An 11,214-nucleotide genomic window follows, 5' to 3' on the forward strand; every position below is an offset into this window, starting at 1 on the left:
CTGCGCCGCCATCAATGATGTCATCGGTGTGCGCAGTGCCCCATTTGTGCCCCGTTCGCGATATTTGGTAGCGAATGCCGCAGTTGCGCCGCTCGCTACCCGCGCCCGGTTCACGGGGCCTTACTGTGCCGGCAGTGGCGCAAGTTAAGGTAGAGGTGCGGGGCGGCCGCTTTTTCGGCGGCCGCCTGCCAGCACCTCCGTCCCCGGCCTCATAACGCCGCCCCCCCCGCGGCATTGCCGGCTGTTTCCCGAGAGCCCGGCACTTCTCCTTGGTGCCGGGCTCATTTGCCGGCACTCGCGATCGGGGATCGCGCTGTTGCAGGCACCTCCCCCTTAACAGTGGGAGGAAGGCCTGCAGTACCGCAGCGTGCCGTGCCGCAGCATGTGGCGCTGCGGCACGTTGCGCTGCGATAATCAGTTTTAGCGCCCTAAGAGGGACGCGGAGCGCCTCGAGCCTCGCCCCGTGTCCCTCGAGGGGCAGTGAAACTGAATTTCTGGCGATCGGTATCACTCCGATCGCTGCGCTAAATCCTGCGCTCCGCCGACTTTTGCGCCACTTTGGCGCCCCAACCCAATTTCTAGGCCAAGAGTTCTGAACTGATGGCATCAGCCACTGCTGCAGCCATCCAGACCTTTGACCTGTGAACAGCAGTAATATTGTGGACTGTCTTAAAACAAAAGAATCACGGCAGCTTCTTGGATAGTATGCACCCACAGGCATCATAAGATGCTTTGCAACACAGTTGCTCTATTTTGAGGGAATTATACCCTTTCCTGTTGAGGAAACTGATCATGTTTTCAAAAAGGAGACATGTGGTGACATGGGTCCTGTTGATGGCAACTTGCACCTGGGCAAATCCAGTCACACTTGTAAAAATGGATTGCCCTCTCATTTTGATGTACAAGATCCATAGAAAGGTGAGTCACTCATACAAATGAGGCTTTGGTTATTTGCTTGATCTAGCACTGTACAGCGGATTGATTCCTAGAGCAAATTTCCCTCGATACTGTCTGAAAGGAACCTGTGCATTGAAGGTGAGTGCTGATGTGAGTTTTACTGCCACTGGCAATGCCAAACTTCTGGTGGAGGTGGGCTCCAGATCTAGGGCAAGCAGGTGACACAACTCAGGTGACATTCTGAAGGGGGAGGATGAACAGCCAGAGGCCGTGGTCCATATCGGTACCAACGACATAGGTAGAAAGAGGGATGAGGTCCTGCAAGCAGAATATAGGGAGCTAGGAAATAAATTAAAAAGCAGGACCTCAAAGGTAGTAATCTCAGGATTACTCCCAGTGCCACGTGCTAGCGAGAGCAGAAATAGGAGAATAGACCAGATGAATGCATGGCTGGAGAGATGGTGTAGGAGGGAGGGATTTAAATTCCTGAGGCATTGGGACCGATTCTGGTGAAGGAGGGACCTGTACAAGCTGGACGGGTTACACCTCGGCAGAAACGGGACCAACATCCTCACAGGGGGGTTTGCTAGTGCTGTTGGGAAGGATTTAAACTAGTTTGTCAGGGGGCTGGGAACCTAAGTGTGGGCCCAAAATGGAGAGAAATAAAGCTGGAAGTGCAAGTTAGAAAAGTAGTCAGCAAAACTAGTGGGGAGCAGTAACAAAGGCCAACAGTAAAGTGGGTCGAACTGCAGAAAAATATTAAACAGGCAAAGTTGAAGGCACTTTATCTAAATGCACGTAGCATTCGCAATAAGGTGGGTGAATTAATGGCACTAATAGAAGTAAATGGGTATGATGTAATTGCCGTTACAGAGATATGGTTGCAGGGTAACCAAAGCTGGGAACTGAATGTTCCAGGGTACTCAACATTTAGGAAGGACAGACAAAAAGGAAAAGGAGGTGGCGTAGCGCTGTTAATAAGGGATGAGATCGGTATGGTAGAGATAAAAGATCTTGGCTTGGCAGATCGTGATGTACAACTGGAATCAGTTTGGGTGGAGCTAAGAAACAGCAAAGGGCGGAAAACATTGGTGGGAGCTGTGTATAGGCCACCAAACAGTAATGGTCATGCAGGGCACAGTATCAATCAAGAGATTAGAAGTGCATGTAACAAGGGCAATACGGTAATCATGGGGGACTTTAATCTACATATTGACTGGGCAAATCAAATGACCACTAATGGTGTGGAGGACGAATTCTTGGAATGCATGCAAGATGGTTTCCTGGATCAGTGTGTGGAGGAACGAAACAGGGAACAGGCTATTCTGAATCTGGTACTGTGTAATGAGAAAGGGCTAATCAATAATCTTGTGGTAAAGGGGCCTTTAGGGACAAGTGACCATAATATGACTGAATTTTACATTAATTTTGAGAGTGATGTAGTCCAATCTGAAACTAAGGTCTTCAATCTAAACAGAGGAAACTACAAGGGTATGAGGGACAAGTTGGCCATGGTAGATTGGGAGACTACACTAAAAGGTATGAAGGTGAACATGCAATGGCTAACATTCAAGGAAATAATGCATCCCTAACCCTAACCCTAAACATATATTCCTCTAGGGCATAAAAACCCAAAAGGAAAAGTGATCCAACCATCGCTAACAAAAGAAATTAAAGCTAGTATTCAGTCAAAGGACGAAGCTTATAAAGTTGTCAGAAAAAGTGGTCAGCCTGAGGATTGGGATTTTTTTAGAAATCAGCAAAGGGGGACAAAGAAATTGATAAAGAAAGGGAAAATGGAATATGAGCACAAACTAGCAAAAAATATAAAAACGGATTGTAAAAGCTTCTATAGGTATGTGAAAAGGAAAAGATTGGCGAAGGTAAATGTAGGTCGTTTACAGTCAGAGACGGGAGAATTTATAATGGGGAATGAGGAAATGGCAGAGAAATTAAATAACTACTTTGGGCTGGATTTTGATTCAGGGGCGGGCTGGGGTCGTGTAATCCACATTTCGTGTTAGCCACCCGATTCTAAATCGATGTGGCTGCTGAATACTGCAGGGCTCCACCTGATCTATCCAGGCATCTGAAGCACATCTTCAGCAAACCGATGGTTTGCACGATTATGGCTCTGGTGGACATTTGGTTGGAGTTGTAGCGCTCCTCAGCTTCGTTGGATGGGCTCCTCAGCGGCGTCATTAGCCACGACTTCAGGGGATAGCCCTTGTCTCCAAGTAGCCATCCGTTAAGTTGGTCTGGCGGACTGAATAGCGGAGGCACACTAGACTGGCGCAGGATGAAGGAATCATGGTAACTGCCAGGGTACTTGGCGCAACACACCTCCAATCCCGCCTCAATGGCCCGATGAAAATTGAGCATTTGTTTCTGTCTTCACAGAGGAAGACACAAAAAACCTCCCAGAAATACGAGAAAACCAAGGGTGTGATGAGAATGAGGAACTTAAAGAAATTATTATTAGTAAAAAAACAGTACTAGCAAAATTAATGGGACTAAAAGTCGATAAATCCCAAGGACCGGATGACCTACATCCTAGGGTTTTGAAAGAGTTGGCCATTGGAATAGTGGATGTATTGGTTGTCATCTTCCAAATTCTATAGATTCTGGAATGGTTCCTGCAGATTGGAGGATAGCAAATATAACCCCACTATTTAAGAAAGGAGGGAGAGAGAAAAGATGGGGAACTACAGACCTGTTAGCCCCACATCAGTAGTTGGGAAAATGCTAGAATCTATTATAAAGGATGCAATAACTGGGCACTTAGAAACTAATAGTAAGATTGGGCAGAGTCAACGTGGACTTATGAAAGGGAAATCCTGTTTGACAAACCTATTGGAGTTCTTTGAGGCTGTAACTAGTGGAGTAGACAAAGGGGAACCGGTAGATGTGGTGTATCTGGACTTTCAGAAGGCCTTCGATAAGGTCCCACACAAGAGGTTGGTGAACAAAATTAGGGCACATGGAATTGGGGGTAATATACTAGCATGGATTGAGAATTGGTTAACAGAAAGAAAATAAAGAGTAGGGATAAACTAGTCTTTTTCAGAATGGCAGGCTGTGACTAGTGGGGTACTTCAAGGATTGGTGCTTGGGCCCCAGCTATTCACAATCTATATCAATGATTTGGATGAGGGGACTAAATGTAACATTTCCAAATTTGCTGATAATACAAAGCTAGGTGGCAGTGTCAATTGTGAAGAGGATGTGAAGAGGCTTCAAGGGGATCTCAACAGACTCAGTGAGTGGGCGAGAACATGGCAGATGGAATATAATGTGGATAAATGTGAAGTTATCCACTTTGGTAGAAAAAATAGAAAGGCAGAGTACTTCCTAAATGGTGAAAGATTGGGGAATGCAGATGCTCAAAGGGACCTGGGTGTCCTTGCACATGAGTCACTGAAAGTGAATGTGCAGGTGCAGCAAGCCATTAGGAAGGCAAATGGTATGCTGGCCTTCATTACAAGAGGATTTGAGTACAGGAGTAAAGAAGTCTTACTCCAATAATATAGGGCCTTGGTGAGACCACACCTGGAGTACTGTGTACAATTTTGGTCTCCTTATCTAAGGAAGGATATACTTGCCATAGAGGGAGTGCAACGAAGGTTTACGAGATTGATTCCTGGGATGGCGGGACTGTCGTATGAGAACAGATTGAGTAAACTAGGCCTGTATTCTCTTGAATTCAGAAGAATGAGAGGGGATCTCATTGAAGCATACAAAATTATTACAGGGCTTGATAGGATGGATGCTGGGAGAATGGCTGGGGAGTCTAGAACCAGGGGCGACAGCCTCAAGATAAAGGGTAGGCCATTCAGGACTGAGATGAGAAGAAATTTCTTCACACACCGGGTGGTGAATCTTTGGAATTCTCTACCCCAGAGGGCTGTGGAGGCTCAGTCATTGGGTATATTCAAAACAGAAGTCGATAGATTTCTGACTAGCAAGGGCATCAAGGGATATGGCGATAGGGCCGGTGAATGGAGTTGAGGCAGAAGATCAGCCATGATTTCATTGAATGGCGGAGCAGGCTCGAAGGGCCAAATGGCCTACTCCTGCTCCTAATTCTTATGTTCTTATCCCGTCATTAGCAAAGCATCACCTTCTTTTGTATTGTCAATTGGAGAGATTAACACATGACCGCTTGGATCTGTAAATATTGCAGTATGGGTACCTTTGAGAGGGTGCCAGCTCCTTCCAGTGGTGCCTAATGTGCCTGTCCTCTATTCCTCTTCAAATCACAGGTACAGGCGAATCCCTACTGGAAACACCATTATATCCTGTGCTTTATGGCTGAAGTAATTTCCCCAGCACCATCAGCCATGCTTAAGCCATTAGCAAACTGAAGATAGAAAAAACCTCCAAAAAGCAATGGATAAAGGTTTTCCAGCAGCAATGGTTTTCCAGCACACAATCCACAATGTCATTATCAACAGTACCACCATCTGTCTAACTCAACCTAGCAACCACACCTGCCTGTCCTATTTTCCTCCAGCATCCACAAAATGGGCAGTAAGCAGGAGGCAAATCCAGGCCAAAATGTCCCCATCACTAGTTCTAGGATTTCCCATGAAAAACCTCCTTAATTTCATAACCAGAAATACATTGCAGTAGTGTCAAACAGTTACTGCAATACAGGACTTCTAAAGATGTACATAATGGAGACAGTGAAGTGCTTCTAAGCACTATTGCCATGGTAGTGGAGGAGGCAGGTTTTATTTTCCCATATTGTTGGGTTCCCAATCTCTGTTTTACTGTCATGGGAAATTGTGAAGCAGGTGACAGGCACCTCCCCATGGGGTCATGAGAAGGTCTGAGGGAGAATTCTTGCAGGCTTTCTGGCGCGCACTACCTTAGAGTTGGTTGACAAACGGTACAGGTTCAGCCTTTGAAGCTGGTTATTTCCCATCAGCTGTATGAGATGGCCTGGTGTAATCAGAAAAAGAGAGAATACTGAGGAAAAAAGATGATCTATCCTGAAAATAAAAGACCTGAATAATATGTAAATATTGCAGCCAGAATATATAAAGTTGGATATTTTTGTCTTCAGTTTCAATCTGATGGTTCGGATTTAAAACAATTTTCTAGACATCGAATGATGAGAGTCGTGAGCTTTACTTTGTATTTGACAGATCATTAGCCCACCCACTACATGTTTTGAATGATTTTCTGTTTTAAGTGCATCATTTGGTTAATATGCATTAGCCTGAAAGTCCAAAATCTGTCAGAAAAAGACATAAAATAAGCAAGTGTTGGTGTTCAACAATTCCTTTCCCCCGCCCTTTACTTTTCTGGGGGAACTAGAGATAACTGGAAGTGACAGGTTACTACATTAACATTACATTTTAGGGTAAACTGGAGCAATGAGCCTGTAAGTCATTTGCATATAAATCTTAGCCACCAGCAAATGAGCCCACAACAATTTATATACATTCTTCTTAGTCAGAGAGCTTTTTAATGCAGGTAATTTGAATGAGGTATGACATGCCATATTAAAATCCTAAAAATCCTGTAAATTTCAAAATACTGATAGGCAAATATACCTGTCTGGATATTATTCTGTGAAACTGTATACAACATAAACATAATGGGGTTGATTGTCATTTCTGGCATACATCAGGTGGACAGTGGGCTGTGGGAGGTCCGATCGGTTTTCATGATCGGTCTTCACTTAAATAGAGTAGAAGAGTTGCCAGCGCTAATCGCACTGTTTATAGGAACAGGAGTAGGCCATTCAACCATTCAAACCCTCGAGCCTGTTCCACCATTCAAGTAGATCATTGCTGATCTGTACCTCAAATCCATTTACCCGCTTTTGCTCCATATCCCTCGATCCCCTTACCCAACAAAAATCTATGGCTCTCAGTCTTAAAAATTTCAATTGACCCAGCTTCCACAGCCTGTTGGGGAGAGAATTCCAGATTTCCACTACCCTTTAGTGTGAAAAAGTGCATCCTGATTTTACTCCTAAATAGCCTAGCTCTAATTTTAAGATGATGTCCCCTTGTTTGGGATTCCCCCACCAGGGGAAATAGTTTCTCTGCATCTAACCTATCAAATCCCTTAATCATGTGCTCACCATTTGGGAGGGTGGGAAATCTGGCAGGGCAGAGGCTGAAGTGGCCCTGCAGCAGCACTGTAAAGAGGAAGGCTGAAAAGATTGGGGATGCAGGTCAAGTAGCAGCAGGTTGAAGTGGCGAGGAAATGCAAAGAGCACAGGAAACAGCAAGGAGTTGAATTTAAGGAAGCCTTTAAGGCTCAAAAGTTCCAAAAAATAATTATGAAAAATTCACTGCCAAACCTGCTTTCAGAGCATTACCTGACTGCAACTTATGATCCCTTTAAGTAGCGCTGCAAATGGCTGCCTCCCGATCTGTGCTGCCCATGGTTAGTGGGCAGATTGAGGAAGCAGCGGTGGCAGTGCTGATTGAGACAAAAATGTTTTTTTGGTCCTAACAACATATTCATTTATAACTCAGCTCCTGCTGATTTCAGGCAGGAAAGCAGGCCGCCTAAATCAAGGCCTGCCCGAAAATCAAAATGGGCCGGTCTCTGGAAGTAATTCACTGATTCAGTCTCAGTGATTTTTCTTTTGTGATTTTCGTGCTACTACTGGCCCATTCACGCCGAAAAACCGGGCACTAGGAAGATGAAAATCAGCCCCAGTATATGATATTGCTCAAGAATTATTTGCTCCAAGACTGTATTTGATTACTACAGAAGCTTTTTGAACAGAAAATATCAAAGATTAATGCAGCGAGAAGGAAGCTCCATTTTAATTAGTTGCCTGAATTCTAGCTTTTTAGTGCTTCGATTCTCTATATTTTTCGATCAGACACTGATGTATTAGCTATATTTAAATTAGGGAAGAGCAGAGGTGCGGTGTCTGAAATTGAACACAGCTGTGTTTGGATACAATCATTTAGCAACTCTTTGAAACTCTTTTCATTAAAACGTTGCACGGAAATTTAGAACTGAAATAAGAGTTGGGGCAATTCTGGCTGTCACATTAGGTGATGGACCAGGTGGGTACTTCGTAGATCCCCCTGAACATATGGTGCAGTGGTTGAGGGACAACAATATGTGGGTAAAGAACACAAACATCCTCAGCACAGCTTTGAGTAAAGAAAGAACTGGCACCCTGTTCTTCATACCAAAAATCTTGAGTGACTTATGTCCTTATTTTAGTTTATGCAGTTCTTCCACTGAAGTTACAGTGGAGGATCAGGAGAACCCCCACCAAAATGAACACCAATGTGCTTAAGTCCTGAAGTGCGGTTGAAACCCAGGACCTTTGACTCAGATGTGAGCACCACCACTGTGTCAATCTGATACTAAGTTCATGGGATACTTTAGTTTACAACTGTCCTCTTACAACTTCCAATTGTTACTAAATTGATTTTTTAAAAACACTGCATGAGAACTTTATGTTGTTTAAGGCACTTTGGGGGTGAAGTTGGTATTGGGGCGACAACTTTTAAAAGTTTGAAAAATTAGCGCCAGGCGCTATGTTATTCTATCTTTAAAAAAATTCATTTTTCTCACTCCAAGAGGGAGGTAGACTGCTAAATCAAGTGCTCCGCTTCCCTCTTGGAGTGCGATCGGCAGCAGGCGGGGCGGTGAGTTCAGCAGCGCTGCACACTAGGCCGTACAGCGCTGCCACATTGGAAGGCTCCTTCCCTCCCTTAAAGGGAAGGGCCATTGCCGCAGGCTCTGCAAAAAGAAAGGGCACCTACCTGGACCACCAGAGTGCAGGGCTGATCGATGGCGGACAGGAACCCGTGGAAAAAAATGGTTCAAAAATGGTAATTTTTTTTTAACTTACCTCGGCCACCTCGCCTTTAAGCATCGCCCCCGAAGCGGCCGGTCGCCTGAATCACGTCCCCTGAAGCTGCCGTTGTTTTCGCCTGGTGATGCTTCAATGGGCGGAAATGAATTTCGGGTCCTGGGCGCTACCGGGGCGATGTGCAGCCAGATGACATCACGAACTCTGGCCGCAGGCGGGCGTGGCGATATGGGTTACCGCCGGTGCAAACCGGCAGGTGAATTTTGTGGGCAGCGGTAACATTGCACGCCCAGGCGGTAAGACCTTAGCACCCTGTTATCGCCCCCTGGAGGCACTAATGGGAGACGCTAAGGCAGTGAATTTCTAGCCCTTTAAGTCTTACCATCTTACTGAAAATTTCTTAGTAATACATGATATTAAATTTCTTCTTTTGTTTATATTTAAGCATCAAAATATATTAATAATAGAAGTGACTCTCCTGTGGCATTGTACATGATAAGTCAGAAAATATGGGCCTGGAATTTCCTCAGAGTTACTCCCGTTCTGCCGTTGTAACTCGGCTGGAAGTGCAGCAGAATCTCTGTTTACGCCGCATTTCCACCAAAGTTATGGGCTGGAATTTTCCCAGTCTCGAGTGTGCAGGTTTGGGGCGAATCGGCAGTTAAATTCGCAGAAATTACCAGCGCGTTGGGAACCCGCCATCATCCCGCCAAAATCCATATGTTTCCCAGTGCACCATGGACCTGATCGGCAGATGCGACGATCTCATTCAAGTAATTGTCTGCTTGTTGAGAGACCCTTAAGAGGGTTTTTAACACCAGCTTTTGGCTTTAACTTCAGGAGCACGAGACTCACGCACCTTGGGAACCTTGCCTTGATGGGGAGGCGTTAGCTCAGTGGCCATTGTGCGAGTCCATTAATTGAGAGCTGGGAAAAACACATAAATACTCACACCTTACACCTGCTTCCTTGCCTAAAGGAAAGGCTCTTGCTGACAACATTTTGTGCAGAGATTTATCTGTCAGCAGTTTGCAAGTCATTTCTGCACCCTCAGAAGCCACTCTCACCACATTGCTAGTCACTATCAGAACACTGAGGGATTGTGCCTCTGACCTCATCTACTACACCAGCATGGGTGCCACTTATGCTGTCTCACCTTGGGCCTCAGAATTTGACCAAGATAAGCCCCAGCACCAATGGCACCAACCACACCAGCAGCAGCAGCCACAACACCAGCAGCCTTCTCCTCAATGACCTGATGTTGCACAGGAGAGAGGGGGTCAGCACAGGGGTGCAGCACGCCGGAGGCGATACCCCCAACACAGGGTATACAGGCAGAGGATGAGCTTACTGGACGTGACTGAGTAGTAGTGCTTCAGGAGGCTCAGGCTATCGCGTCAGTTCGTGGCAGATATTTGTAGCTTGCTGGAAGAAGACCTGTGGCCCAGGGGTCTTGGTGGACACACCTTACCAGTGGCTGTCAAAGTCACCACCCCACTCAACTGTGAAGGAATAGCAATGATTCAGAGAAATACACAACACCATGAACAGATTTCTAATATTATTTAAATAAGACATACTGGGTTTAAAAGACACAAGTCTCAGCACACAGGCTGTAAACAGAAATTCTGAGATAAGGTCAGTTGATAACAAAGTTGCAAACAAGCTTTGAAATGGGAATTAGTTAAATATTCTAAAACAATGATGACTGAAGCAAACCATTGGTGGTTCCGAAAGGTCTATGGTTTGCAACAAACACAATGAGAGACACAGTTTAAAGTGTGAAAAACTAACACGATAAAACAGAAATACAAACATTAAAAGAGGCATGTGCCTTTGAAATATGACATCAAGAAAAGAAACATCTGCTGGTCAAATAGTTTTATGTTAAACTTGGATGACAGGAAACATGATTAAATATGCAACCAATTGAGATAGCTAGAAAACAAGTAAACACACAGTTAAAGTGGTTTTGATTTACATATAGTAAAAACCATACCAACAAGACTTTGAAGATATAACTTCAATAGATGACACCAAGCAATTGCATTGTGTTTGTATTAAACTTGAAGCAGAATGGAGTCAAAGGCCTAGAAATTCGGTGGGGTTAGCGCCCAATTAGAGGCGTTAGAGGGTCTTGCGCCGGAATTATAGCTGGTAACGAAATTGCGTTGGGCCCTACCATCGGCGTTAGCCGGTAGCGCTGCGCCGGCACCGATGACGTCATCGGTGTGCGCAGCATCCCGGTTGCCGTGGTAACCCGGCCCCAAGCCCAAATTCAGTTGCGGCCGCCTCGCCCGTGGCAGCCGCAACCAACGATTGTTGAAAGGGATGTTACACACCTTTGCGCCGGCGCATAAAGGTGGAGCGGCGGCCGGCCGCTTTCCCGGCGGCCGCCTGCCCGCACCTCCCTCCCCGGACTCCTCCACCACCCCCCCCGCGGCACTGATGTGTGTGGCCCGCGAGCCCGGCTCTTCCCCGAGGTGCCGGGCTCATTTGTCGGGCGAATCGAC

The sequence above is a fragment of the Somniosus microcephalus genome, chromosome 8, assembly GCF_052327205.1.
Source record: "Somniosus microcephalus isolate GS21.2 chromosome 8, FLI_Smic_1.0, whole genome shotgun sequence".
NCBI lineage: Eukaryota > Metazoa > Chordata > Chondrichthyes > Squaliformes > Somniosidae > Somniosus > Somniosus microcephalus.